Below are 24,455 nucleotides of genomic sequence, written 5' to 3'. Positions count from 1 at the left end.
GGTTTCGTTCCATAAAAAATTAACAGGAGGCTTTCGGGTGGAATGGCCGCCGCCACGAGGTGGAACTTGAGCAGAACCAATCTAGAGCTCCGGCATGGTATTCCTGCCGGGGAAACTACCCTGCCGGAGAGGGAAATCATCGCCATCGTCATCACCAACACTCCTCTCATCGGAGGGGACTCGTAACCATCAACATCTTCATCAGCACCATCTCATATCCAAACCCTAGTTCATCTCTTGTAACCAATCTCCATCTCGCGACTCCGATTGGTACTTGTAAGGTTGCTAGTAGTGTTAATTACTTTTTGTAGTTGATGCTAGTTGGATTACTTGGTGGAAGATTCTATGTTCAGATCCTTGATGCTACTCATTACCTCTCTGGTCATGAATATTATTATGCTTTGTGTGTAGTTACTTTTGTTCCTGAGGACATGGGATAAGTCATGCTATAAGTAGTCATGTGAATTTGGTATTCGTTCGATATTTTGATGTGTTGTATGTTGTCTCTCCTCTAGTGGTGTTATGTGCACGTCGACTACATAACACTTCACCATTATTTGGATCTAGAGGAAGGCATTGGGAAGTAGTAAGTAGATGATGGGTTGCTAGAGTGACAGAAGTTTAAACCCTAGTTTATGCGTTGCTTCATAAGGGGCTGATTTAGATCCAGTAGTTTAATGCTATGGTTAGACTTTGTCTTAATTCTTCTTTCGTAGTTGCGGATGCTTGCGAGAGGGGTTAATCATAAGTGGGATGCTTGTCCAAGTAAGGGCAGTACCCAAGCGCTTGTCCACCCACATATCAAACTATCAAAGTAGCGAACGCGAATCATATGAACATGATGAAAACTAGCTTGACAGAAATTCCCATGTGTCCTCGGTAGCGCTTTACCTCCTATAAGACTTTGTCCAGGCTTGTCTCTTGCTACAAAAGGGATTGGGCCACTTTGCTGCACCGTTGTTACTTTTGTTACTTGCTACTTGCTGCGAATCGTCTTGTCACACAACTACTTGTTACCGATAATTTCAGTGCTTGCAGAGATTACCTTGCTAAAAACCACTTGTCACATCCTTCTGCTCCTCGTTGGGATCGACAGTCTTACTTATCGAAAGGACTACGATAGATTCCCTATACTTGTGGGTCATCAAGAGGGAATGGTAGGGATCACAACTTCCTCTTCCTCAGGGTCATCAACGATCCTACACCTGCGAGCACATTTCTTGGTGTTTTTCCGAGGAGCAGAACGATAGTTAGTGCCACCTGTATACATACACCCGAGAAGCACACAAAAAGAAACCTAGAAAAGATGAGAGGATTGTTTGCAAAAGAGGAATAAATCAGGTATGCTGAGAAGAGCTAAGAATATGTGCCGTAGGAACCAAGAAGGCCGGTTGAAATGGTCACCCGAGCGGTTGTACCGTAGTAGCGGTTGTACCGCTATGGGGAGGCTGGTGCATCCGGACCTAAGACCAAGACCATTTATTCTAGTTGCTACTAAACATATCTAATATGCAGCACATATAGGACCTCCTCCTATCAATAGTTTTGCCCAAAAACGCAGGATCCTAGCAATGCCCTACGAAAATAGGATTCAAAGGAGAGAATCCAAGAACAAGCGTAGAAGAGGGCATTACCAGTACCCATGGGAGGAGGTTAGGAGAGGAAAGGCCTCCACGGAGCGAATCCGAAGGAAGGCAGCAGATCCGGGGCACCGGCGACACTTTGGCGTGGTGGTAACGATGGATGGCGATTAGGGCACCGAGGGGGGAGTTGGGCACGAAGGGGGAAACCGGGTACCCCTTCGGCATGGCCCTCCCTACACCCTCGGTTTCTGCATTCTAGTTGTACCACTCCTAAGAGTGGTTCTATTGGCCTGGAAAAGACTGGATATTAGCGGTTTAACCGCATAACGGGACCGATTGTTCCGTCAGAGCGAGACAACTGATGATTAGCGGTTGTCCGCGGTAACCATCGGTTGTATCGCCCCGCCACAACCACTACCACTAAGGATTCAATGGATACAATTGGATATGAGAGCGTTTCGAAGTGAGGAGAGCTTGGGACAGAGATCAGACATAGGCGTATGGTGGGGTAAGCTCCAAGGTGAATGAGAAGAAACGCAAAAATACAAACCATGAAGGATACCCACACCTAAGACTTAAGCAAACAAGAAGCGCAAATAAGGACCAAAAAGATGCAACTTTAAGAATCACCAAACTCAAATTCCTGAGTAGGAGGGGGCAGTGGCCAAGGCCACCTATGTTTGAGTCGACTAGTATGGCACCGCAAAGATTTTAACCTTCAGCCCATGACCAAAACTAGTCTTTGGACACAAATAACATAAAAAATGGTTAATGTAAAAGATGTGATTGTTTTATGCATAATAGCAGGAGGGATAGTTCACTGAGAGAACTACACCCCCCTAAATTCATGCCTACATCTAAACATAATAGAATGATGAGAGTGGTGGGATGTGCCTAATTTCAATGTACATTGCTCAAATCAATGTTATTTAGCTCATGCCTTAACTCGTGAAATCTTGCTTCATTCGAAGGCTTCATGAATATATCTGCAAGTTGATAATTAGTGTCCAGATAAATGAGATCAATTTCCCCATGTTTGATATGTCCCCGGATGAAATGGTGTTGAATACAGATATGCTTCATCTTGCAATGCTGAACAGGGTTGTTGGAGATTGATATAGCAATAATATTATCACAATAAAGAGGCACTTTGTCATAAGTAACACCGTAATCATTTAATGTTTTCCTCATCCAGAGCAACTAAGCATAGCAACTGGCAGCAGCTACATATTCGGCCTTGGTGGACGAGAGAGAAACACAATTTTGTTTCTTTGAAGATCAAATTACCAGAGCGCGACCAAGGAATTGGCAACCTCCGGAAGTTCACTTCCTATCCACACGGTCTCCCACCCAATCCGAGTCCAAATATCCTATGAGGTCCCTAATCACCTACTAAGTTACTGTAGCAAACCAACCTATGGTAAGCCCACAATACGAACTAAGTAGGAGTAGGGTTTTACGCGCCAAGCGGCCCGAACCTCAGTAAAAAGAACCTTGCCCGTGTTGATTGCTAGTTTCGCTCTCGACGCCATACCTCACTATCGCCACCAAACAATCAAGGGACTCCTCGAGTTTCCCATAGGTGTTGGTTTTCCCCGACATCTTTGGCGCACCAGGTAGGGGGATCTATGGTTGAGAGCTTCTTCACGGATTTAAGCAAGTTCCACGTCACATCTTGGGAGGTGGAGCACACCACTGCGTACCCTCGATGCAGGGCACAACAGTGGTTGCTCTACCTCGCCACGGCCCCCTGACGCCTGCACGAGTGCCCCGCTGCACGAGCGTAGGCTAGGGAGGACGGAGACCTCGAGCCCAAAGGCACCAGGCTGACGTACCGCTCTCGGACAGTGCGCTGCTGTTGAGGGTGTGCCTGGGAGCTCCGGCAAGGCCGACGGCGCATACTCCGGCCGACGCACTTCCACAGAGAGGGGCATAACCGTCGAGAATACACCTTTAGGCCCCAGAACCCATGCACGCACTCCAGCCGTACGCTTTCCCCTGGAAGCATCAGGTCTTCGCCAAAGGTGCGCTCGAGGACTCCGTCAGCACGACCAGGCAAAACAGGAAAAGGAGTTATATTCCGACAACCCCCCTTCTATATGACAGTCGAGAAACTGTCCGCAATACCTTGTCGGAGGGGAAGTTGCTGGAAGAGTATAGTCTCCTGCTTGCCGGAGGTCTGAGGCCCCAGCAAAGGATCCAAGCTCTGCGGAGAAAAGTGTCGCGGCACAACAGATAAATGATAAATTTTCCAAATGAGATTTCAGAGTAGATAGGTTGTTCCCTTTCTGGAAGATCCCAAACCTTGTTTGAGAAACCTACGCATAGATGGAACCTTGTCAGGATTAGTGCGCCTTAGTTCTATTTAGAACTAGCTCAATGACCTGAACGGCCACAGAGCGCCTTCTCACTATTTCAAACTGGTTCACCAGTCTAAGTGGCTACATAGCACCTTATTTCGCCTCGAGCTACGCTCGACGATCTAATGGTTGCACTGAGTGAGGCAAGAAGCCGTGCCGGTAACGACCCCTCAAGCGAAGTGCTAAGGATCCTTTCCTAAAAGCACTAGCGGCAGGATTAGTCACGCCGACAAGCTTCTAGAAAACGCAAAAGGCGTATCATATACAAGGGGAAGAATTACACGCAAGGGGAACAACATTTCATTCATTTGTTTTAAACAAACTCAGACATATTACATGAATGATTTTTGGTACTCTAACCTGTTACACTGTCTTTTGGCGAGGAACATGTTCGCCGGACAGAAGTTCTAGAAGACAAAAAGGCGGAGCTCGCAGCACGGTCAGGGCTGGCTCCCCCGGGACCAGCACTGTGCCGACGAGAAAGGGACAAGCCCCGACAAGCAATGCTCGACCCTTTCTGGCTTGATACTAGAGGGTAGGGCACAAGAAGGGCCGAAGGATCCAGAGTCCGCGAGAGCGCCTCCTCCTGGGGCTGGGGAGCCAGCACCTGCTCCGATGAGGTGCCCAAGCAGGGGGGCTAGAGACGTTAGAGCTTGCGGAGGTGCCTCATCCTCGAACACCACGCACCGACGCCAGATCCAGCAAGATAACCCCGCCGGGCGGGGAGAGGCATGAGCGGGCCTCGGCGGCAGGGTCGGCGGACAGTCGGAGCCCGAGGAGTCGTAATCCGGCTTGACCTCCCGAGATCCTGACCTGCCGAGAGCACCACTCCCGCCGTTGTCCTCCTCGTTGCTATCGCTCGAGGAGGGACATTTGGCGCCGCTCGAGCTCTCTTTGCAGCAGCCGAGACGCACACCTGAGCGCCCTTAAAACTTGACGGATAGCATATTATCCTCCGCTAGCTTGAAGCGGAGGATATGCCCATCCTTGAGGTTGTGGGCACGGGCGAAGGCTTTCCAACCCCGCCCGAGCAACATGGAGAGGCGCTTCGGGTACTCCACGTGCACTTGCATAGCGTCGTGGGAGCAACCGTACGCCCACAACCACTAGACAGGAGGCTTGGCGGTCTCCATCGCCCTAGAAAAGGGGCGAGGGAGATGAAAATGGCCCCGCAGGACGCCGTGCAGTTCCATGACAAACTCCAGTGCCGTCTCGTCCGAGTGCCTGCCTAGCACGGGAGAAGACAGAGGTGCTGGAGTAGCACTCCGCCTCCCCCGGCCATGGCCTCCACGGTGACCGCGGCTTCTCGCCCGTCCGCTACCGCACACGCTCGTGCCGCCCTCCGCAGCTTCACACCATGGAGCTATGGCATGATCCGAGTGGGATCCCCTTGCCACCCTGGCAGCTGATGGTGGCCTCCCTCGTTCCCTAGCCATGGTTAGGGGCGAGTGCCACCTCGAGTTAGAAAAGATTCTATAGATCCAAAGCTAGGGGTGGTGATGTTCCAGGAGCTGATGGATGAGCAAAACCCCTCGCAAATTCCCTAATTTATAGGGCAAGGCACGGCAGATAACACCCCTCACTACAGAAACCGCCACCCCTTCCACTCAATCACCAATGATCACGGGCGAACAGGGAACCGCCGTGCTGTACCAATGCATGCAGGGGCGGGTCCTGCCACGACTGCGACCATTATGGCCACGAACACCACTTGCCCAACCTTTACTGCGCATGCTTCATGCATGGCAGTAACGCGTCGGGAGGTGGGGAGGCTACCATACGCGCTCTTCTCCACCTCACGCGTTTGATGCGCGACGTGGGGAAGAGCCGCTTGCAACGACTCCAAGACTATGGAGTTCCCTACTAGCGAAGCCCGTGCACTACTTTGGGCCTGGCCCAGCAGCACCCCGCGCGTGTGCGTGGCCCAGGCCCGGGGGCTCCTGTTGGTGCACTAGAGACTGGGGTCCCTTGTGCCCCAGACTTATGCATGGTCATCGGCAATGCCCCCGACAGCAGCGTGCTGGGAAGAGCAGCAGGAAAACAACCCAAGGAAGTCCAATACCACGCCCTTCCCATTTCTCTAGGGGTGTGGGATACAAAGGCTCTAGACGCAAGGCCCCGGCAAGCCCTCCTTGTCGGGAAGATTCCCAAGGCCCCGGTAAGACCACTTCGCCGGGAAGACTACCCGAAGATTAGCAAGTCCCAGGCAAGCTCGCATAGACTGGCGAGGCCCCTCGACAAGCCCTCCTTGTCGGGGAAGTGTTCAAGGCCCCCGGCAAGCCTTCCTTGCCAGGGAGGTGACCAAGTCACCCGAAAGTGGCTCCTGGCCAGCAAGCCCCTGTTCGCTATCCAGGTGTCGCCACCAGTTTCTACCACAATCCGACCGCTCCAGCACATCTCTCGTGTGCCAGCGCAAGGCCCAAGTGTCAATTCACCTAGGCATGTGTCGCAACCATCTTGCGGCAGGTCAAGGTCGAGACAAGGCATTTCCTGCCCGTGACACCACCGAAGAAGTAGAGCGGTGAACACTGTTCATTGTACCTCCTGTGAGCACACTGTTGGTGACCCCTTTGCCTATAAAAGGAGGCCCAAAGCTCATTCTTAGGGGTTGGACCTATTGGGGATCAGAGACTCCCTAATCATCTACTAAGTTACTGTAGCAAAACCAACCTATAGTAAGCCGACAATACGAACTAAGCAGGAGTAGGGTTTTACGCACCAAGCGGCCCGAACCTGGGTAAAAAGAACCTTGCTGGTGTTGATCGCTAGTTCCGCTCTCGACTACATACCTCCCTCTCCCTGCCAAATGATCAAGGGACTCCTCGACTTTCCCATAGGTGTTGGTTTCCCCGACACAAGCATATCCATGTCAAGGGAAGATCGCCCCAAGATAGATCGACCCCTTCAAGATCACCACAAAGTGAGGATAAGTTGCCTAATAGCAAGAGATACCTTCCGAGCTTTCGGATGTGCACAACATTTTCCACGTGTCACAACTCCGGAAGTGCCTCCAAGTTCCCAACCGCCCGATCTCTACAAGTACATCAATCATCAAGCCATCAATCTTCAGCTAGACATCACTTATCATGAGATACCATTCCGCATCTTCGATGAAGCTAAGCGTTGCACTCGAAGCCGCACTATCAAGTACTTCAAGGTCTAATGGAGAAACCACACGGATGAAGAAGCAACTTGGGAGCATGACGACTACCTTAGATACGAAAGAACATCCTTGCAGGAAAGTGAAACCACAAAGACAGCTCACGGCGCATTTAATGAGCATATCGTAATCCGCCAGATTTAGGTAGCTTCAACTCTAGCATGTCAGTAGTTTTATGACTGTTACATACAATGTACACCCGTGTACATTTACCATTTTATCCATTGTGGTAACCCCTTTCACTTAAAGAAGGAGGTCCAAGGCTACCTTTGCAAAGGTCGAAAAACTGCTCAACTGCATGTGTAGTAGCACTCTCAAGCTTCTTCTCGGGTAGCTGCGCTCCTATAACTTGAGCAATACAATATACTCCGAACACATGACATAGAGCTTTACACCTTCGAGCGACCCGAACCTATATAAACTCTAGCATGCACACTGGCTAGTGCTACTCGTTGTGCATGTAGATCTCCATAGGTGAACCGCAAAGGGACCTTGCTGGTCCCATAGATTGCCGTACCTCGACAGAGAAGCATTTGCGTCCAGCTTGACCTCTGTTTGGCCATCGGTTTGTGGGTGATAGGCTCACAAGAATAGGAGCTTGATTCCTAGCTTGGTGCATAGTGTCTTACAAAATTAACTTAGGAACGTGACGTCGTGGTCTGATACAATGGTCATGGAGACTCCATGTATTATCAAGATGTCCCTAAAAATAGATTTGCAACATGTAAAGCTTCATCGATCTTGTGGCATGGAATGAAATGTGCCACTTCGGAAAAATGGTCCACACCAAGAAACACATAATCACGGTCATTTTTAGGTCCTGGAAAACCAAGTACAAAGTTCATTTTAATCAATGTTTGGAAGTTATTAGAAGTGGCATGTACAAACCATGGGGTTGAGCTTTTGACTTAGCTTTACGATATGTAGAGCATTGATTGGTGAAGCGTGCAACATAATGAAACGTCTTTGGCTAAAAATACTTGTTGGAGACCATGGCATACGTCTTGTCACATCCATAGTGACCCGTAAGTCCTCCATCACGAGTCTCTTGCAAAATCAACAAATGAACAGAAGACTCGAGTATACAAAGTTTGTTAGCATGCATATGATAGCCATCTTTCATGTAATATTTCTCCCAACAATTCTTAGCTTGACATCTTGCATAAGGAGTAGAAAAAGTAACTTCATGCTTATACGCGTTTTTATATGCTCAAAACTAATTACATTCAATTCAAGTTGTGTAAATAACATGCATTTTCAGGAAAGAGCATGTAGCTCAACATTTCTTTACCCTTAATGTATTTAGTGACATAGGGAAAAGATTCTATGAATTCACTTCATGTAGCATGCCGCTTGTTCAACTTGGTTTGACCCTTAAGATACTTGAGAGTTTCATCATTGATATGAATGGAAAATTCACGTAGACAAAGATAGTGCACTGATATGAGAAAACCCCATGGGGGTCCGGTCTTTTCACACTTGGAGGGGGGAAATATAGTAAAATCAAGAGAATCACAAGAACTCGAGAACGATTCTCAAATCACACATCCACTAGATCGACATAAACACATAGGGATACACAATCCAAAGTCAACGAAAGGATACACTTAATGATAGTCTTACCTACAAGAGGGCCCTTGTATCCATGGGCGGATCTTCCCTAGATTAGGGGCCTTGGCATCAATATGGATCTTCTCACATGGAGGACATCTCCATGAAGGAGGATAGTAGATTGAGCTAAGCTCAACAAAGAGATGTCTAAACATTAGCTAACCCTAGAAAGGAAGAGGTGGTGGTCTCTTTATAGTCCAAAGCGAGATAGGGCGTACATGGGTCGTGGCCCAACATTTTGTACGCAGACAGGGCTAGGCCGTCCGAGAGGCTTCATACTTCCGAAGGCTCAGAGGGGCTCAGGCGTTCGGAGGGGTCCGGTCGTCGAACGACTCTGATTTGGGAGCGAGGGTGTTAGAATTTCGGGTCTCGTTGGTCATCCGTGGCTAGGTCTCTGACGGGTCCGGATGTCCGAGCGATCAGTTCGGTTGTGGCTAGGCCGATCGTCTCGGTGGTGTCGGCCATCCGGGCGCTGTGGGTGTACGGATGAGCTCGGTCACAAAGACGAGCTCGGACGTCCTGAAGCTGGGACAGCTCGGTCGTCAGACTGGGCTCGGTCGTCCGGCTGCTCGGGCAATTCATCTATAGCTACTTATCCTTCTTCGTGCTCCTTTGCTTGATCTCCATCCAAGAACCTAAGTATGTAGAGGGTCTTTGCTTCAGGTAGCGACCATGTCTCGCGTGAATCAAATGATGGGTGAGCAAAGAGAGATGCCACCTCGTTTTCAATCGCACGTGTACGGGCTCTCATGATGGGCCTCACTTGTAGCTTGAGGTGTTGTGTCATATCCATGGGGATGATCAAGGGATGCTCTGTATCATCTCCCCCTTGGGAAAGATGCACCCTCGAATCAATTTATTCATCAGCATGGAAAGGATATAGGTCCTTGACGTGGAATGTGTCGCTCACGTTGTACTTGTCTCTTGGAATGTCGATCTTATAGGCATTGTTGTTGTAACGTGCCAACACCTTGACATGTCCATAAGCTCGTGGTTGCAACATGGACTTGAGTTCCTTGGGTAAGCGTTCCTTGCGAAGGTGTAGCCACACAAGATCACCAATGTTGAACACCATGGGATGTTTGCTGATGTTGCGCTTGTTGGTAATGTGTTTCACTTGACGTTCAATCGCGTGCTTTGTTTCTTCATGCAACTTCTTTTTATAGCTTGCCCTTGTACTTGCATCTATGTACACTCGATCTTGAAGTGGTAGAGGAAGGATGTCCAATGGTGACAAGGGGTTGAATCCGTATACCACTTCAAAAAGAGAGTTGTCGGTTGTGAAATGTCTTGCACGGTTGTAGGCGTACACGGCGATGGGGATGCAATCTTCCCATTCCTTGAGATTCTTATTGATCAACACACATAGAGGAGTAGAGAGCATCTTGTTCATCACCTTTGTATGGCCATCAATTTGTGGATGATTTGCTGATAAGAATAGGATCTTGATTCCGAGTGTGGCGCATAGAGTATTCCAAATGTAGCTAAGGAACTTCAATTAGCGGTCCGACACAATGGTATTGGTGACACCATGTAGTCTCAAGATGTCCCTACAAAAGAGATTTGCAACACATGAAGCATCGTCTATCTTGTGACATGGAATGAAGTGAGCCATCTTGGAAAAACGGTCCACAACAACAAACACAGAATCATTACTATTCTTTGTTCTAGGCAAACCAAGCAAAAGTCCATGCTTATATCTTCCCAAGGTTGATAAGGTATAGGAAGTGGCATGTAAAGACCATGAGATTGAGCTTTTGACTTAGCTTTGTTAAATGTAGACAATCGATTGGTGAAGCGTGCATCATCACGAAACATCTTTGGCCAAAAATACTTGTTGGAAAGGGTGGCATATGTATTGTCGCGTCCAAATTGACCCATTAGCCCTCCAACATGAGATTCTTGCAAAAGCAACAAACAAAGAGAAGACTTGGGAATGCATAATTTGTTAGCATGCATAAGATAGCCATCATTGATGTAATAGTTCTCCCAAAATGCCTTTGCATGGAATTTAGCATATGGAATCGCAAATAAAGTATCATGATCATATAAATCTTTGATATTCTCAAATCCAATGACATTCAACTCAAGTTGCGTAACAATCATGCATTTGCGTGAAAGCGCATTTGACACTACATTTTCTTTACCCTTAATGTATTCGTAACATAAGGAAAAGACTCAATGAATTTGCTCCATTTACCATGCTTCTTGTTCAACTTGGTTTGACCCTTAAGGTATTTCAACGTTTCATGATCGGTATGAATGACAAATTCATGAGGTCATAGATAGTGTTCCAAAACATGCAAAACTCTCACTAAAGCATACAATTCTTTTTCATAGATGGGATAGTTAAGTTTAGCTCCCGAAAGTTTCTCACTAAAATAAGCCATTGGGCATTTATCTTGCATGATCACACCACCTATGCCATTACCACTAGCGTCACAATGCACTCCAAAAGTTTTATCGAAGTTTGGTAAGGCAAGCAATGGTCCGTGAGTAAGCAACTTTTTAATCTCATGAAAGGTGTTGTCTTGCGATGGTACCCAAAGAAAGGGTGCATTTTTGTTGCACAAAGCATGTAGAGGAGATGCAATGGTGCTAAAATTCTTAACAAAGTGACGATAAAAGCCAGCTAGGCTAAGGAAATTAAGCACTTGTTGCAAATTTGCTGGTGTGGGGCAAGTTTTAATAGAATCAATTTTAGATTCATCAACGTGCACACCCTTAGAATATACTACAAATCCAAGGAAAAACAATCTTCACAACAACAAAAGTGCATCTTTCCATGTTTGCATAAAGTTGTTCATTTCTAAGGACTTGCAATACTTCTCTAACATGTCTAGCATGCTCCTCTAGTGTGTTGCTAAAAACAAGAATATCATCAAATTAGACCACAAGACAATTACCAATGAGGTGGCGCTAGACATAATGCATGACACGAATGAAAGTACTTGGTACTTAGGTTAAGCCCATAGGCATCACTAGCCATTCATATGGACCAAATTTGGTTTTAAACAAAGTTTTCCCTCATCACCTTCTTGTGTGCGTATTTGATAGCAACCAATTTTCAAATCAATTTTGGAAAATATAGTGGCACCACTAAGTTCATCTAGTATATTATCAAGGCAAGGTATAGGATGTCTATAACAAACGGTGATAGTATTTATGGGGTGGCAATCCGAATGCATGCACATACTACCATCTTTCCTAGGAACGCGAATTATCGGAACTGCACAAGGACTTAGGGTCTCACGTGCATGTCCATTATCAAGTAGTTTTTGGAGTTGCCTTTGTATCTCCTTAGTTTCTTCACGGTTGACACGGTAAGGTGCCTTGTTAGGAAGTGGTGCTCTAGATCTGAGGTAGATGATATGTTCAATCACTCGTTTTGGTGGTAATCCCGTAGGTAGCTCGTCGGGAAATATGTCTTGGAATTCCTGCAATAGAAGAGACAACCCAAGAGGTAAATGTTGGGAAGCATTAGTCCTTATGACCTCATCTTTGAACACAAGTACACAGTGAAGAACGGTTTATGGGCTCTCACTCGCGTCCCTCAAGTCTCTTTTCGTGTCTAAAAGAACTAGATCTCTCTTGTCTCTCATCATGGAGTCACTCAATTTTGGCTTGTGGTGCTCACTCTCTTTTAGGTGGTTTGCTCTCTCACTTTTGTCTCCAAGATGGGATGTATTTTATTTGCCGGGGATGATTTGAATTGGGGTGATAGGTCTAAGCACATATTCCTTGCCCTTCATATTGAAGCTGTAGTGATTGGTCTGTCCATTTTGGATGACGCCATGGTCGAATTGCCAAGGTCTTTGAAGTAGAAGATGGCAAATGAACATGGGAATCACATCACACTCCAATGTATCTTCATAAGCGCCAATCTTGAAGGATATTTGCATGGTGTGTTCGACTTGAAGTGTGCTGGAATCACTAAGGAATTGTACCTTGTAGGGTCGTGGGTACTTATACTTGACCAATTGCAGCTTGGAGCAAAGTTCCTCACTCGCCAAATTGTGGAAACTTCCACCGTCGATGATGACCTTGATGGATTTTCCTTGGACGCTCTACTTAGTGTAGAAGATGTGGCAACATTGGTCCTCGTCTTGTCGTTGGTGAAGATTCAACACATTTGAAACAAAAAGATCGAGGCTCGAATCGTCGTCGCAGTAGACTTGCGCATCTTCATCTTCATTTACTTGTCAGTGCATGGCCACATGTTCCAAAGCTTCCATATCGCCATCGCTCATGGAGTAGTAGGTGTCGTCATGTTGTAGATTCATCGTGCATTGTGTGGGACACTCGTACGTCTTGAGGCCTTGGCCTTGGCACGTGAAGCACTTGACGTAGCTCGTTTTAGAGGTGGCATCCGGTGTTGGAGTAGAGGATGAATATCCTTGCTTGTAATTGCTTGTTTTCAAAGAGCGGCTTGACGAAGTCATTTTTTCTTTGTACCTTAACTTGTTGCCATTTATTGGAGAAGGCTTTGCTGTCGAAGGCGTCACAGTCATAGTAGCTTGAACACTTGAGCCGTAGGTCTTGGAAGCAAACTTGGAGTACTTGTAGTCATATTGTACTTGTCGTTCCGCCTTTGATGCTTGATGCACTAGCTCGAGTAAGTTGGTGTAGGGTTGGAAGTTAGCAATTTTCTTGATTTGGTAGCTGAGTCCATTCAAGAAATGTGCCATTGTTTGCTCTTCATCTACCTTGACCATTTCCATCTTTTGATAGTATTCTTCTACCGACTTTGTGCCTTGCTTGAAGAGTTGTAGCCTCTTTAAGATGTCATGGTTATACTGAGTAGGCACGAAGCAATATCTCATGAGGTCCTTCATTTGGTTCGAAGTGGTGATAGGAGGATCACCCTTTTCTCGTCTTTGTTCAAGCACTTGTTCCCACCAAATGAGAACATAGTCTTGGAACTCAAGTGAGCCCATGGCAATCTTCTTATCTTCATCAAATTTGTGTAGACGAGATATCTTGTCAACTTGGAGTGCCCATGAAATATAATCTTTGGGATCACTGCTTCTGGAGAACTTAGGCATGGTGAACTTCAGATTGCCGAGGCGATGCTCTTCATGGTTGTTGTTTCGGTGTTGCCCTTGTCTTGGTGGAGGGTCTTCGATGTTGTTGTTGACTTGGCGTTGTTGTTCTTGCGTTGGAGCTTGGTCATCTAGTGGCTCGTCGTGATTTGCTTGATGTCTTTGATGAGGTCTCCTTGAGCGGGGTTGTAGCTCTTGGTGCTCCTCTATGTGAGCGGCTTCTTCTTGACGTTCACGCTAGAGTGTGTCTTGTTATTTGCATGCTTGGCGATTGCGTTCTTGCATAGCGCGTGTTGCATTGCGTACGACACGTTGAGCTTCGAGAACTTGTTCTTCAGGTTGTCGTTCATCGTCATAGCGTTGTTGAACGCGTGCTTTCTCCATAGCTTCCTATTCTTGTCGATGGCATTGATCACACTCGTGAAGTCGATCTTGAGATCCATTTCCATGGAAGGGGTTGTCCAAATCTTGGTTGTGGTGATGGTCATCATGTTGATGATGTCGAGTTGGTGGAGGACTTGCACCGGCGGAGTACTCGTCTAAGTGCGACTTGAGTGGCGTCGTCACGATGAAGTGGAGGTTGAGGATGCGCAGTTCTCCATCAATGCTCGTATCTCGTCCATTTGATTTGATAGCTTGTCGTCTAGGTAGTCCCTCATGCGCAACTCAGATTCATGCAAGTTGGTGGCGAGTTGCTCGATGCGGTCGTTCATAGCGTTGTGTATTTGGCGCATTCCTTTTTGGGCACCTGAGAAGTGTAGTTTGGTGACGTAGTTGCTCTCGTCGACGTCTTGCTCCAAGAAGGTCGGGTTCGACATGATGGTCCTAACCATAGCACTCAAAGGCAACAAAAGTGGATGGGTGAGAAGAGAATATCAATTAGTGATCCAAAAGTTGAAAATGAATTGAGATCACCCAATGTGCAATTATGGAAATAGTAGATTTGGTACCGAGGATGGTCCTTCTCACACCTACACAGATAAAGCTTTTGGAGGAGCTTGGTTAGGATGATGGCACAAAATTCAAGCAATTCAAAGATGAGAATTAATAATTTTGAAAGAAATTCGCAAATTCGCCATTAAGCCAAGGTAGATCAATAGCTATGATTATACACGGAAACAAAAACAGGGATAGAAAATCGGGGTCGTACCACAAAAAGATGAGCACCAAAATGTGGTTTTCCACGAAAACACTCACGTTGCACAACACAAGAGAGACACTAGCATGATTGCTCAAATGGGCGTGATACGAACTTGTGCACAACTCCAAGAAACAAAATGTGTCGTCTTCCTATTCCCGACTTTTGCTATATGTATGAGGTACAATGTCTCGCTCAAGTGATCCAAGATGATGAAGTTTGATATGATATGATATCAAAGTTGTGAATTTGGCGATGCTGTTTCTCTGCGCACTTGCTTAAAGTCTTTGCTTTTCTTTCTTTTGGTGATTATATTTTGTATGGTCACTATTCGGGACTTGTACAAACATGATATCAATTTTGTATGCGGGTACAAATGAAACACAAATTATACTAGTATGACACCACAATATGATCGTTATGGTGTTTTCATGCAATTGAAGCTATATATGCGGCGTATGTATCATTAATATGCACAAATAGCATGGCCCGCAATACTTGATGGCTAGTCTCAATAAGCAAGTTACGCAAGTATGCTCGGGGTGATAATGCAATGGAAATGATATATGTCAAGGGTGTCGTCGTGGTTACTGTCCTTTCTTACGGTGAGGTGTCAATGACGAGTTGGTCGGCGATGATTCGGGGCGATGATGAGCGACGATTTTGATGTAGACCCACTCCTAATTAGCTGAAACACCTTATGAAGTGGCGTGGATCGTGGCTCAAAATCTCAAATGCAAATGGGTTGCGAAAGAAAAATGGAAGAAAATAAGAAAGAAATGGCAGAGGAAAATGGTCAAGAAAACTCAGCTTGAACAGGGTTGTCCGAATTTCCGGGTTGGCTCGGTTGTCCTATAGTCTCGGACTTCCGACGATTTCCGGTCTGCCGGGTGGCTTAGTCGTCCAATGCCCGTGGACCAGCCAGCGGATGAATTTGAGGTGAAAATGAATAATTCGCAAAATTCGGGCAATTTGACCGGTGAAAAGGGTGGGAGTGGTGGGTAAAAGGTAGACCCACTTGTCCACGACAAAATCCACGGATCCAAATCAACAAAATCTCTTCAAATCCAACGAATCCAAGAAATTTTGGTATGGCTATTTTTTGTGGGAGTTTTTGAAATTAGGTAAAATCAAAGTGAAAATTGGCTAGAAAGTTGGGGATGAGACTCCAAGGTGTGAATCGACCCGGCTCAATATACCAATATGATACGGGCAAACCTGCGGGTGTCCGATCTTTTCACACTTGGAGGGGGGAGAGAGAAAAATCAATAGAAACACAATAACTCAAGAATGATCCTTAAATCACACATCCACTAAATCCACATAAACACATGGGGATACACGATCCAAAGTCAATGAAACGATACATGTAATGATAGTCTTCCCTACAAGATGGGCCTTGTATCCTCGGGGGGATCTTCCCTAGATTAGGGGCCTTGGCATAAATATGGATCTTCTCACATGGAGGACATATCCATGGAAGGAGGATAGTAGATGGAGCTAAGCTCAAGAAATAGTTGTCTAAACATTAGCTATCCCTAGAAAGGAAGAGGTGGTGGAATATTTACAGTCCAAGGCAAGATAGGGGGTACATGGGCCGTGGCATTACAGACTGTGCGCAGACAGGGCTCGACAGTCGGAGACGCTTCGGACGTCCAGAGGCTCAGAGGGACTCTGATTCTGGAGCGAGCGTTGGAACTCCGTGTTGTGTCGGTCCTCCGTGGCTCGGTCGTCCGACGGGTGCGGAAGTCTGAGCGATCGGTTCGGTTAGGGCGCGGCCTGTCATCCGTGTGGTGTTGGCCGTCCGGGCGCTTTGGAGGGGGCACTCGGGCGGCTCGCGCTTTGGAGGGGGCACTCGGGCGGCTCCAGGGGTCAGTTGTCTGTACAAGCTTGGACATCCGGCTGCTGGGACGGCTCACATGTCCGACCGGGTTCGGTCATCCGGCCATTGGGGTGTTCAGCTACAATCGCTTCTCCTTCTTCGTGCTCCTTTGCAGGATCTCCTTCCGAGCACCTGAGTATGTAGAGGGTCTCCACTTTAGGTAGCGACCATGTCTCGAGTGGATCAAATGATAGGTGAGCAAATATAGATGTCACCTCGTTTTCAATGGCACAAGTACGGGCTCTGGTCATGGGTCCACTTGTAGGTTGAGATGTTGGTGTTGTATCCATGGGGATAATCAAGGGATGCTCTGTATCATGCCCCCAAACATGTAAGACTCTCATCCAAGCATACAATTCTCTTTCATATATGGGGTATTTAAGTTGAACACCGAAAAGTTCGTAACTAATATATGCAATTGTGTGTTCCTATTGCATAAAAACGTCATGTATGCCATTATCACTAGCATCACAATGCACTTCAAAAGGTTTGTCAAAATTGGGTAATGCGAGCAACGGTGCATGTGTAAGCAAGTTTTCAAGATCATGGAAAGAGGTATCCTGCGATGGTCCCGAAACAAAGAGATTATTCTTCTTGCTCAAAGCATGTAAAGGAGATACAATCATGCTAAAGTCCTTAAAAAGTGACGGTAAAAGCCAGCTAGTCCAAGGAAACTACTCACTTGTTGCAAATTTGTAGGTGTGGTGCAAGTTTTAGTAGCATTGATTTTAGTTTCATCAACTTGAACACCCTTAGAGGACAGCGTAAGCTTGTCCACATTAAAAGTGCATGTTTCCATGTTTGCATAAAGTTTTTGTTTCCTAAGAATTTTATAATACTCCATAACATCTGCATCATGCTCCTTTAGAGTTTTGCTAAATGAGATGACGCAATATCCAATGAGATAATGCAAAACTGAAGGCATCACACACATAATTGTGTTAGATGCTTGTGATAGACCCAAAGGCATAAACAACCATTCATAGAGACCAAATTTAGTTTTAAAGGTCGTTTCCCACTCATCACCCTCTTGCATGTAAATTTGATAATAACCACTTTTAAGACCAAATTTAGAGAATATAGTGACTCCATTAAGTTCATCAAGCATGGCATCAAGGCGTGGAATTGGATGGTGATACCTGATGGTTATAGCGTTAACAGGATGGCAATCGGAACACATACAGATACTAACATCTTTCTTAGGCACGAGTATAATAGGAACCGCACATGGACTTAAGATCTCGTGAACATGCTCATTATCTAGGAGTTTTTGCACTTGCCTTTGTATCTCCTTTGTCTCGTCGGGGTTGACACGGTAGGGCGGCTTGTTTGGAAGTGGTGCGCCGGGTATGAGGTCGATGCGATGCTCAATGTCGCATTTAGGTGGTAGTCCTAGGGGCAGCTCATATGGGAAAACGTCTTGGAATTCCTGCAACAAATGAAACAAAAAGACAAAGGTAGATGTTGTGAAGAATTAGTACTCACGACCTCCTCTTTGTAGACAAGTCCAAATTGAAGTATAGTTGATGGGCAATCACTCACATCCCTTAAGTCTCTTTTGGTGGCTAATAGAACTAGACCTTTCTTGTCCCTCATCAAGGAATTACTTAAATATGGCTTTTGAAGCTCCCTCTATTTTAAGTGGATCACTCCTCACTTATATCTCCGTGATGGGATGAAGCTTGCTTATTAGTGATCACTTAGCTTGGAGATATTGGTCGAAGAACATATTCCTTGCCCTTCATGTTGAAGCTATATTGATTCGTTCAACCGTTGTGGATGACGCCGCGGACGAATTGCCAAGGTTATCCAAGAAGGATATGTCACATGGACATTGGAACTACATCACACTCCAAAGTGTATTCATATGCACCAATATTGAAGGAGACTAGCATGGTGTGTTTGACTTGGAGAGTGTCGGGGTCACTTAGCCATTGGAAATTTTAGGGGCGTGGATGTTACTTCTTGAACAATTGTAGCTCGGAGCAAAGCTCGTCACTTGTGAAATTGTGGTAACTTCTGCCATCGATGCTCACCTTGCCGGATTTTCCTTGGATGCCTACTTTAGTATGCAAGATGTGGAATGTTGGTCATCATCGTGTTGTTACTGAAGTATCAAGAGCTTGGAAACAACAAGAGCAGGGATCGAATCATTGTTGCAATATATTTGTGCATCTTCATCTTCATTGACTTGTCGGTGCATGGCCACGTGCTCCAAATCTTCCATCTCATAACTCGTGGAATCATAAGTGCTGTCATAATGAAGGATCATAGTGCGTCTTATTGGGCACTCAAAAGTCTTGTGGCCTTGGCCTTTGCACGTAAAGCATTTGATGGAGCTTAATTTAGCGTTAGCATCCGTTGATGGTGTAGAGGATGAATCTCCCGGCTGGTAGTTTCTGGTAGAAGGAGGGTGACTCGATGATGTTGCTGTTTTCTTAAACCTTGACTCGTCATCGGTAGCCGTTGGAGTTCTTGTTGCTGAAGGCGTCGAAATTGGAGAACCTTGTGTACTTGAGCTGCAGGTCTTGGAAGACAACTTGGAGTACTTGTAGTCATCTTGCACTTGGTGTTCCGCCTTTGATGCTTTATTCACAAGCTTGAGTAGGATGGAGTCGGGTTGTAAGTGCGCAATTTTCTTGATTTGAAGTTTAGCCCATTCAACAAATGTGACATTGTTTACTCATCATCTTCCTTGACATTGGCTCAGACCATGGCAATTACAATTTCATGGTAGTGCTCTTCCATTGACTTGGTGCCTTGCTTCGGGACTTGGAGCTTCTTGAAGAGATCTCAATTGTAGTGGGTAGGCATGAAGCGAGCTCTCATTAGGTCCTCCATTTGAGTCCAAGTGGCGATATGGGGTTCACCCTTTTTTCTTCTCCGCTCAACCACTTGGTCCCACAAAATGAGACCATAGTCTTGGAACTCAAGTGAAGCCATGCTGATCTTCATAGTAGTGTACATGAAAGATCTTGTCAACATTAAATGCTAATAAGAGATAGTCTTCGGGATCATTTCTACCAGAAAACTTAGGCATGGTGAAATTTTTCTTGCCAAAAGCGGTGTTAATCATTGTGATTTTGATTATGATGCCCTTGTCTTGGAGGATGTGCATCATTATTGTCGTCGTGTTGATGGCGATGCTCATTCCTTGGGGCTTCATCTTCATGATCATCATCATGATTTTCTTGAGTGCGTTAGCGCAGTGGACGCACCCAGTTCCTTCTTTCTTGGTTCTCCTCTTGGTGATTAGCTTCTTCTTAGCGTTCACACCGGAGTGCCACTTGTTCTTCGCATGTTTGCTAGTTGTGTTATTGCAAGGCGTGTGTCGGCCCCCTAGGACTCGGGGTACCAAGGCCCGTCCGCATGCAGCCCGAGGCGTGACGCGACTGCACAAGCCTCGCTCGGCCCATCGCAAGCCCGACAAGTAAGACCTTCGTGAGGGCCCCCGCCTTGCAAGGCGAGCATTTGAGGATCGTTGCCAAGAACCAAGAGATGGTGTTTGTCGCAGGACGGGCCCGTCGAGGGCAGCCTGGCAAGACCCCACAACCCTGTAACCCGGGTGGGTAACGTAGGTTGCACAAGCGGCACATGAGCGGTGTCAGCAGGCATGGGAAAAGAAGCTTTCCCCTTTGGTGCTAAGGGAGCCAAGCCAACAGCGGGTTCCAAAGCGACCCCCCAAAGGTTTAGCAATCGGTGCTAGATGTCCAAAGTTGGGGCCTCGGCAGGACAGAGGTCACCCCCGATCCCACTAGTGCGTCATGGATAAAGGCTTTTGCACACGAGACCACCTTTGTCAGGGCGGGACGCAGTGTTGTCCCCCTTTCAAAGTGGTTGTTGTGGCGACCCTTCATGCCGAATATGTTTTCGGGGGAAGAGGACCAAGGGCAGTATAAATAGAGGCCCGACCTCTGTAGCAGGGACCACATCTGATCTGGTCCCCATTATCTCCGCTAGGGCAAGAACCCACCTTTGTACTCGTCTTCCACCTCAAGCAATCCTGACAAGCAAGAGTAGGGTTTTACACCGCAAGGTGGCCCAAACCTGGGTAAATGGCTCACGTGTTCTTATTCCCTCTCCTTAGATCAAGCCGCCATAGAGTCGCGGTGAAGTTCACAGGTAGAACAGGATTGGAGAGCGAGCACACTCGTAACAGCGCGAAACCGACGCGTGAGAAGATTCCTTTTTCATTCCATTGTCGCCGTGTCAATTATTTTGTTTTCACATTCATCATCGCATCATTCGCATCATGTGCATAGCATCGTATCTCCGTCACCGTTATTTTCAAAACTTGCATACATTATTAGTTGTCAGTTCTCTCCGTTTTGTCGTTGGCCATTTCGAGACCAACCACATACGCACGCGACCGCTACATCGTTAAAATATTGTTTTAAAAGTGTGTATAAAACTTTCTTAGATTAGGTTGAAAGTTGTCTGTCGTCTTATTTTAATGTATGTAGACCGCCTGCCAAATTCCGTGGCATTCGGAGGTCGTTTGTACCCAAACCGTTAACCCTATAGCGACACTATAGCCGATCAATTGCACACATTTTTCGTATATAAGAACTTGTTGTCGGGCTCCCCACATCATCCCTCTCTTCTCATGCCTAGCCCGTCTACAAAATGGACACACCCCTCGCCCGGGTCCGATATTTTCACCGAACCCAAAATGTACAGTCGTGACCGTTGTGTCCGGATCAACCCCGTAATACGCCAAATCATCATCAGTCATGCGATTGGGCTTCATAATCTATTTATTTTGACAGTCCGATCTAAATCGGAGGGTCAATTTAATCCCCAACTAGCCACCTTCATATATATAGGAGTCCAACCCTAATTCCTAGGAGAGATGTCCTATACAATCCTTCTCCCGGCCGCCAATTCTTTCTCCCTCCTCGAGATCCTCCCGATCCATGCAACCAGCAAGCTCCTCAGTGCCTGAGCCAACCCCATCACGCAACGAAGCATCTAACCAGCAATAGACACGTCCAGTGATCGCAGGGACACGTGCCCGCAGCTTTTGCAACCCAGCGCGCCCTCATGCCTGGGGACGGGCTCGTCCCTGAGCACCGCGCCGCCGTGCTAGAAGCCACCGCCCGACCGCCCGCGGCATGCTAGGGCTTCCCGCAGCCGCGATCCACCTCATCTCCCTCCTGGCATGCCCATGCTTGCTCGCCTCCTCAAGCCATCCAGGCGGAGGTCGTCTCCATTGATCAGCTCCAAGCAACAGCGCCAGCAAGCAAGCAGCAGTAGCCAGCGCTCGAGCTTGTCCTGACCATGTGCTCGATCCAGTTGGATCAAGGCCATTGCCCCGCTGAACCTACGTCGCCGCACCTCCACCTCTGTCACACGTGTTCTCTCCTCCCGTCGCTCGACTGCGCGTCCCCGTGCCTCGAGGACCTTGCTAAACCTCGGCGTCACAATCTCCAACGACCAACAGATCGTCCCCGAGCTCCTGCCCAAGGGAAACGACGATGCAACCGGTCCGCGTTCGAGTCCTGCATGCACCAGTTTTTTCCTTGTTTCTAAATTTTTTCTTTTGCACACACACTCACAATACACTAGAGCAAATATTCCCGTTTGCCACATTGATAGAGATAGCTCAGTGGGTTAGCATTGATCCGTCAAACCAGGGAACCTATGGTTCGAATCCCAGACTCACCCTTTTTGTTCTCCTGTTCTATTACTTTTTTCTGGGCTGCTGCACTATGTTGCAATTCGGTCCAGTTATATTTTTTTCTTGGCCCGTCTGAATTTTAACATTATCAATTTATTGCATCATTTTGCATTGTTAATAAATAATTAACCATGCATCATATGTAAAAACATTCAATATGTAAAATGTGTAGAATTTTGAGTAGATTCACAATATCAAACTTTCAACTATGGTAAAAATGTTTAAACTTGTCGTTTAATTAAATTTGTGTAGATTCCATGTTGAAATAATTTATCTTCGATTATAGCTCCGATTATAATAATCCACATATGTAACTTGTCTAGAAGAATGTGTAGAACAACATGGTGACACTTATTTTGCTGTTAAACAACTCTACAATTGTGTTATGAGCATAACCGTACCAAAATGTTAATTTGCATGTGGGGACTTTCTGGAATTGTTATTCGTTGTTCCAGCCTCATTTAAACTTGCATATAATTTTATGTACTTTCATAATATCTTGGTGAATCCATTTTAAGACGCATGTGGTTGTCATTTGCATACATTTGCATTCATAGCATATTATCTTGTGATGGTCATATCTTTTAGACCGTAACCCATTTTTAAATGATCTATATTTGTGAATCGAGTAGAATGATGTGAGGAATCACATGGTCCACTTTATTTTGTTGTTTAATAAATATAAAATGTGTTTAGTGTAGATCTCAACCAATTTGGAAATTAACATATGGGTTCATTTCGGATATGCTTTATGTTATTTCCGACCTCATTTAAAATGGCTAGATAGTGTAGTTTATTTATGCTTCACCTCTTGCCATGTTTGACAACATTTAAAACTGTTGAGTACCTAACCGGGAGTGAACTAAAAATTAAAATATGGAGTTTCGTCAATATGCAACGAGTTGCACATTCAACTTCATTTAATGTGTAGTAATAAATGGTTGTGCTTTGTAGTGTCGTGCATAAAAACTGGACATGCATCATAATTTCTTGCACATCATGTGATTAATATGTTGTGGTGTTTATCGTGTGTTGGTTGTTCGTTTCTGGATTGTTTCTTCTCGATAGAGTTTTGAACAGCTTCGAAGTGTGAGGATTCTTCGACTATGTTGGTTCGTCTGCTTCACGAGTTCGTTCTTCTTTCAAATGGGATCACACACAAGATGTTCATTTCCCTAGATACCACTACTATCATTGCTATGCTAGTTCTCGCTTCTATCGTTATGTCTTGTTACCTACCACATGTTATCTTAAGCCTCCCAATATTGCCATGAAAAGCCTCTAACCTTCCACAACACAACATACCCTTTTTTGGCTATGTTACCGGTTGCTCAACCCTTCTTATAGCATTGCTAGTTGCAGGTGCAGTTGCTTCCATGTGCCAACATGGATATTCTTTTGAATATCACCATATAAATGCTATTAATTTTAATGCACCTATATACTTGGTAAAAGATGGAAGGCATGGCCTTCTAGCCTAGTGTTTTGTTCCATCTTTGCAGCCCTAGTTACTTGTGTGCCGGTGCTATGTTCCAAAATTTAGTGCTCCTAATGTGCTTGGGGTTGTTATGGGGACCCCGTTGATTTTTGTTTTGGGATAAAACTCGTATGGCAAGGCCCAACATTGGTACTATATTTTCACAACATAATAGTACTGAACATCGTTATTAAAACATAGGGCGTCATGAACCCGAGGAGTAATTCAACATAATAGAGGGGGCCAGTGCCGATGGTGTTGGTCCTAAATAGAGCCACTTGCGGGGCCATCCAGGGAAAGTCGATGGATTTGTATCCGGCCACAATACGTAGTGCTCATCCAATTGTGCCTTAAGAACGAGATACATGGCTCCTATCGGGATCGTCCGCACGTCGGGTGGCCTTGCTAGATTTGTTTTACCTTTCTCGAACTTCTTGTGCAAGGAATTCCGATGATACTTTGGGCTATCTCGAGGTTGAGGTTTTCCACCAGTAATCCGAAGAGGTCACGGGTTTTCCCGTG

Source organism: Hordeum vulgare, chromosome 3H, assembly GCF_904849725.1.
Source record: "Hordeum vulgare subsp. vulgare chromosome 3H, MorexV3_pseudomolecules_assembly, whole genome shotgun sequence".
NCBI lineage: Eukaryota > Viridiplantae > Streptophyta > Magnoliopsida > Poales > Poaceae > Hordeum > Hordeum vulgare.
Note: the sequence above shows the minus strand (reverse complement) of the source record.